We start from the raw sequence: 7613 nt of genomic DNA, 5'->3' as shown, positions 1-7613 counted from the left end.
TGACTGGCAGAATGTAGGAAAAATTAGAATTTTTTATTGGGACCCACATGCCAACACCCACAGGCATCGCACTTACCCAGCATGTAGAGGTCATCATGCTGACCAAATCCAAAGTAATAAGTCAATATTTGGTGGGGCTTATTAAAGGTAATTAAATTTTATATAATTTATGTTTTAAAAGTAGTTTTTAGAATTAAATTTCAGAACTAATTTTGTAGTTGGATTTGTTCAGCCAAATAAGCCTAAAGAACCCTTAGGGCTGAACCTTGAAAGCCCAAAACTGCCTCTGTTATTCCATTCTTTGACTGTAAACTATGGTGGAACAGTAAGAAGGAGAAGAAAAAGGAGAGGGTGGTGGACTGGATTGTTGCACATGGACTGCAACTGCTGCCCCTATTGCTACTGCTGCACCTTTATCTGCAACTGTTGGTTGTTGGACTGTAGTGGCTGCCCATATTGCTACTGGTTCTGCCAAACGGGCCCTAACGACCCTTAGGGTTGAACCTTATAAGCCCAAAACTGCCTTTGTTATTCCATTATTCTGCTATATACAACGGTGGAACAGTAAGAAGAAGAAGGAGAGGGGGGTTATTGAACATGGATTGCGGCTGTAGCACCTATTGCTACTGCTGCACCTTCATCTGCTGCTGCTGGTTGTTGGACTGCAGCTGTTGCTCCTATTGCTACTGCCACACTTTCATCTGTTGTTGTTGGTTGTTGGGGCAAGCAAAGGTTAAATGATGATGCTTCTTGCTGCTGCATAAGGCTGCTACTGATACAAGCTATAAGGAAGGAAATTATTGTACAAGAAGGTGATTGCTACCCATCTTTAGAATTTAGCTGTTATCTTACTACTAATCATGACTGAGGATAGTAATTCATGCATATGGAGCTTGGAAAAGCTGCTGTCCAAAAGTTTAGATGTTGCTAGGACTGAAATTGCTATAAACTAAAGCTAATTCAAGTTGGAAGATTGCTACTACTTGGCTGTACATAGAGTTGATGCTGCTCATAGCTAGGTTGGGCTGTTAGAACCTTCATTTTTCTATACGCATACTCAAAAAGATAAAATTCTGCCACCCTATATGGTGTACAGTAGTTTCATTAAGTAGGAATAAAAACCGGTTAGAGTTTCAAGCATGCAACCACCTAAAATTTGGGAATTTGGGATCGCATGTAAAAGAATTAGGTTACATAAAGTAGAAAGAAGTATACTCAGTTAGGAATTCAGTAAATTTGGAACTAAAATTTAGTCCCTATATACTTATTTTGTACTAAGTGGAAGAATTCCTAAATTTAGTAGGAGTTTAGGGTTTTAATTTAGCATTTACTCGTCTCTGAGAACTCCAATTGGGTGGAATTTTAGCATGCATGGTAGTAAATTAGTAATCAATGTTGGGATTAGTAAATTTATTTAATTAGATTTGGCCGCATTCCCTGGATTTTAGCAAAAATTGATCCCAGAATTTTCCATTTTGTTTTTAGTTTTATCCTGTCAAAAATCTTGCAAAATTATCCTTATATCCTTCTCCGCTCTTTCTTACTCTCCCGCTTCTCTTCCCTGTCCTGGTGTGCGCTCCATCTCTCGCCCTCTGACTAGCACATATCCTTCTGTGCTATCAACTGAACCGGCAGTCTCCGGCCCAAACCCCACTCTGGTCTAGCAGCCAGAATCGAGAGGCTCGACTGTAGGCTTCAGTCTGATGCTAGAGGAAGAAGCTCTGATGTAAAGAAAAGAAAGAAACTTACAGGAATGATGTACTTCTTTTATTGAACTGAAGATTGTAAAACTATTACAGAGAAAAACTTACAAAACTTCAGAGAAGTGGCTCCCCCTCTTATGAGAAGCCTTTGTCTATTTATAAATCAAATTTACAAAGTAATTACAAGATTTTTTTGAAATCCGGAAGTCCGGATAAGCCTTCGGAGCTTTTCTAGAATTGGTTGCTTTTTTCAAACTTGAATGGCCCACCTTTTTGGACATATCCACAAGTGTCGGCCAGACACTTTGTTTTTCCAAAAAGGGTCTTGAAAAAATTCTTCTTTCTGGAATAATCTTCTGGTGAAGAGATTCTTCTTTCTGGAATATCTTCAATCTGGAATATCTTCAATCTTTTGTTCTTCTAGGGTTTACCTGTCTTTTGGTAGATCCTCTGTGGATGCACTACATGATTCCAGTCTATGATATTTATCATATTGTTTTAATATTTTTATTTCATCCTGTGTTATTATCCTATCTTCCATTGTTATTATTATGTTGTTCTTCTAGTTCTTTTATTAATCTTTCTCTTTCTTCATTATTCATAGTATTATTTGTACTACTTTCATCTCCTGGTCTTGTTTCATAATCTAAGAATCTTAATCTATAATTATCATTACTGTCTTGATATATTAGACTATCTCTGGGTACATATACTGTATTTGAATCCTTATCTTCTGTTATTTTACTTAAATTCCATTCTTGTCCTGCTAATATCATAGGGTCAATTGCTGGAGGTTTTAATAACTTACTATATTTTGATCCTATTCCTTCAATAACTTCTTCAATAGATACCTTATAATTTGTTGTAGAGTTGTTTGTTACTTTTCCTATTAATCCTATACATATCATTAAATTATCTCCTTTAAAGGAATCATAACCTTTTGTCATAACTTTTATTTTTATATATTTAAATAATTCTTTTATTTTAAGCTGGAAATCTGGTGCTACATAATATAATGATTTCTGGTTCTAAGTTAATCATTAAATATCTAAAGGTTTTTATTTTTCTTTGTTCAGCTAATAAAATTTCTGAAATCTTTATGTATTATAAAATTTCAACAAATCTTCTATATTTTTTATTCTATCATCAAATTGATTAGTTATTTCTAAAAATTTTTGTTCTATCTTTGTAGATAATCTTAATAATTCTAAGATTACTATTTTATCAGATTCAGTATCTTGTTGGGTCTATTTTAATAATAGAGTAATACTTCTATTGATATAATCTAAGTTTTGTTGTATTTTGTTTATTTCTGTTCTTACTTTAAAAATTTCTGATTGTAGATAATCTAATCTGTCCATTCTGTAAAACTTCTTGGTAAAGCTAATAAAGGATAATAATTTCTATGAGTATTCTGCCAGTGGTTATATCTATCTATTTGAGTAGTATATTTTTCCAATAATTCTTGTGGATTTAGATAAATTTTTTGTAAGATAATTCTTGTAACTTCTTCTGGGAGATCTTTGAATTCTTCTGAAGATTCTAATACAGATTTACAATAATCTTCATAATATATTTGGACAATTCCTGATAAAGAATTTATATCAAGATATTCAATTCTAAAATAATCATAAGGTTCATCTATCGGCTTCAAATAACTTCTTCCATACTGTATCCCATTGTCTGGGGCTTCTTTCATTCTTCCTTTGATTCCAATATTGCCCAAGGCTTGTTGCAGCATTTCTGCCGTCTTTCTTGTTGTATCAGGAGAGGGACTCCTTTCTGGTGTCATAGGCTTTTTGCCTTTGTCCATCTTCTTTTTATATCTCTTATATACTGTTTCTAAGCTAGGGAATTGATCAGAATCAGGAGAGAAACTCCTTCTTAACTCAGATCTTTTTGATTTCTGAAAAATGTCAAAATTATGTTAGTATTTTGGGCAGACATTCACGAGATAAATAATCTGCTATATGATTATCATTTCCTTTTATATGTTCAATTTTAATTTTGTATCCTTTTCCTAAGATTAATTCTCGGAAAATTAACCATCTTCTAGTACTTACTCTCTTTTCATTAAGAGTTTTATAAAATTTTACTATAGCTTCACAGTCTGTTCGGAGTGTAAAACTTCTTAAGATTATAAAAAAATCAAAAGCTTGTAATCCTGCTATTACTGCTTCTAATTCACAATCTATTGGACTTAAATTTTTTCTTTTATGTATACCAGAGGCATATCTACAGATCTGTTCTTCTGATCTATTACTATATTCAGTGGGTTTTGTTTTTAATACTGCTCCCCATCCTTCTATTGATCCATCTGTTTCAATAATTTTATAATCTGAATCATATGGATATCTTAGTGGTGGGATCTTTTGTACAATATTTTTTATTTTCTCAATTAAAAGTTTATCTTGAGAATTAAACTTCTTTTCTCCTTTTGGATTTGTTTTAGCATATAAAGGACCAATTATTTTTCCTAAGTTTGGGATAAAATCTCTGGCTTGATTTACTAATCCTATAAAGCTTTTTATCTCTTTTGTAGTTTTTAATTCTGAAGGAAATTCTAAGATTTTTGTAGCTATGTGAGGTTGTAATTTTATTTTTCCTAATCCTATTTCAAGTCCTAGAAACTTGATTTCTTCTTTTCCTATTTCCATTTTTCTTTTAGAAACAACTAATCCATGTTTATAGAATTCTGAAAAGATTTTATGAAGATGTGCTATGTGTTCTAATTCTGTTTTGGAAAAAATTAATATATCATCTATATAAACAATACAGAATTCTCTATAAGGTAAAAATATATCATCCATTCTTCTTTGAAAAACTGCAGGTGCATTTTTTAATCCAAAAGGCATTACATTCCATTCATAATGTCCTTCTGTTGTTGTAAAAGCTGTCCATGGTTTAGATTCTTCTTCAAGGGCTATTTGGTGAAATCCTGATTTTAAGTCAAACTTTGAAAATATTTTTGCTTTTTGTATAAATTGAATAAGAAAATTCTTTTGTGGTAGATTATATGCATCATTAATTGTGTTATCATTTAATCTTTTATAGTTTATTACCATTCGGCTTTTTCCTCTTCTTTTCTCGCTTTCTTTCATAACTATCATAGCTGCTGACCTATGAGGGCTGTTGGATTTTCTTATAAGTTTTAAGTCTAATAATTCTGAAATATGTAATTTAAATTGTTCTGAATCTATTGGATGATATTTTGGTACTCCTGAGTTTATTTTTAAATTTGGATTTATAATTTCTAATCTCATAGTTGGTTTATCTTTTATCCAGTATCTTAAGGGATTATTATCTTGAATAATTTCTATTCGTTCTAGTTTTTCTATGGCTTTCTTAATACTATTAGAGTTTTCTAGTATGGCTAGAACCAATGATGGTTTTATTCCATCCTCAAAATCTGTTATATTATATTCTGGAATTAGTTCTTCAAAATCTTTTATTTCTTCTGATGTTGATTCAATATTACTTAATTCTTTATTTATCTTACATTGTCCGGGTATATCGCAAGGACATTCTTCAAATATTCTTTTATCATTTTGTTTATGTTTTGGATATGGTGGATAAGTTGGTGTCTGTGTTATGTTTTTAAATATTATAATACTATGTTTGTTAACATATAATCCTCCTGATTGTGCTAATATGAATCCTAATCCTAACAACATATCCCAAGGACATTTCCTTAAGTATACATTATTAAGTGGATAATCTATTGAATATTTATCACATACATCTTTAAAACTTATAGATGCTGGTTTTAATTTATATTTATATTCTGTTTCTATTCCATCAACTGATGTTGCTATTGTGGGATTTTTTGTTTCTTCAAAATCATTTTTATCAAAAAATTTTGGATTAATTATAGAACTAGTACATCCTGTATCAATTATGGCTTTTAAATATACTATTTTCTTATTTATTTTTATTCTACAGAGGGTTTGTAAGTTATTTAAACTGTTTTTTACTTGACAAAATATAGCTGTTTCTTTTTCTGGTTGTTCAATGGTGGCTAATGTATAATTTTCTATTACTTGGTTACTAGTACTGGCTCTATCTGTTGATCCAAATCCTCCTAGTCTTTTTATATCTGGTCCTTGTTCAAAATTGGGTAATATTATAGCCTGAGCTATTTTTTGTTCTGGTTTTATAGTTTGAGATATCTGGGTAAAGTTTCTTATTATAACATGGATATTATCTTCATAGTCAGAGTCTAAGATTCCTCCTATGACCATTAATCCTTTTACTGCCATACTGGATTTTGTTTCTAATTTTATTCCATAATGGTCTGAGATAGAATACCTAACTTGGGTATCTATAGTAGTAATATCATCTGGTAATAATATTATTTCTATAGGTGAAAAAATATCATATCCTAAGGAACCTTTTGTTGATTTTACTGGTTTTATCCCTCCATTCTCAACTATTTCCATCCATTCAATTCGTGGTTCTTCATATGGTCTTATATTTTGTTCATTTTGAAATTGTTGTTGAATTTGTATAGTTATACATTTTTCTTTTAAACATTTTATAATATGTTGTATTCTAACTCCAATGTTATCATTTTCGGGAATATCATTTATAGGGTGCCATTTTTGTCTGATTTCTTCTCCTAATTGTCCAGGTAATTTTTGAAATAATTTATCTTTTACTGATTGTGTAAAATAATTTCCACTTATACTTGCAAAATAATAATATTCTTTTAAAAAACTTTTTGCATATCTATAATCTGTTAGAACTAGTCTTTCTAGTTGTGCTAAAGCTTCTGTTTGTTGTTCTATTCTAGAACTGTTGGGATCACGTCCTGTTGCTAACATATGTATTTTATTAACAAAATTATATGGATTTGGTCCAAATGTTTTTAATGTTCTAAGTTCTTCTGGATATTCTACTTTATATCTTTCCCAATTTGCCTTCATGGATTCTCCTAAAAAGGTTTCTAAATATTGGTATAATTCTTCTGTATCTAATTGTTCTTTAAAATTTAAGCAATCATTTATAACTTTGCTTTTCCAAATATCAAGTACTGAGTCTAATTTTTGTGGATCATGATATCCTATATTTAATATTTTTCCTGATTCTTTGCTATCTGCAAATATTACTGGTTCTTCTATTGGTAATCTTTTTCCTTTAGGTTTATAATATCTGAAATCATCTTTTGGTTGTCCTAACTCTGTTGGTTCTAATTTCCATCTTGGTCTATTACCCCATATCATATTTGGGTTATTGGGACCATAAGGTCTTGTACTATCATAAGTTACATCATTCATTGCTTCAATATTTTGTAATTCTTCCATATCAGATTCTAAACTCTCATCTATATCTTCAGTGATTTTTTCATTAATTAATATTCTAGGATTTATTTCACTTGTCTCACTTATTTCACTAGTCTTATCATTAATATTTAATTTTCTTATAATAAATCTATCTCCTCTATCAATTAGTTCTTCTTCCTCAGTTATCACTTTTGCTTTTATTGCTAAATTTTCTAATCTTATATTATCTTCCTTAGAGAGTTCAACACCTAGTTTTCTTTTAAATATTAATGTACTAATTAGACTATATTTATCATATTGTTTTAATATTTTTATTTCGTCCTGTGTTATTATCCTATCTTCCATTGTTATTTTTATGTTGTTCTTCTAGTTCTTTTATTAATCTTTCTCTTTCTTCATTATTCATAGTATTATTTGTACTACTTTCATCTCCTGGTCTTGTTACATAATCTAAGAATCTTAATCTATAATTATCATTACTGTCTTGATATATTAGACTATCTCTGGGTACATATACTGTATTTGAATCCTTATCTTCTGTTATTTTACTTAAATTCCATTCTTGTCCTGCTAATATCATAGGGTCAATTGCTGGAGGTTTTAATAACTTACTATATTTTGATCCTAT

This window comes from Macadamia integrifolia, chromosome 4 (genome assembly GCF_013358625.1).
Source record: "Macadamia integrifolia cultivar HAES 741 chromosome 4, SCU_Mint_v3, whole genome shotgun sequence".
Classification (NCBI taxonomy): Eukaryota; Viridiplantae; Streptophyta; class Magnoliopsida; order Proteales; family Proteaceae; genus Macadamia; species Macadamia integrifolia.
This window is presented reverse-complemented; position numbering follows the sequence as displayed.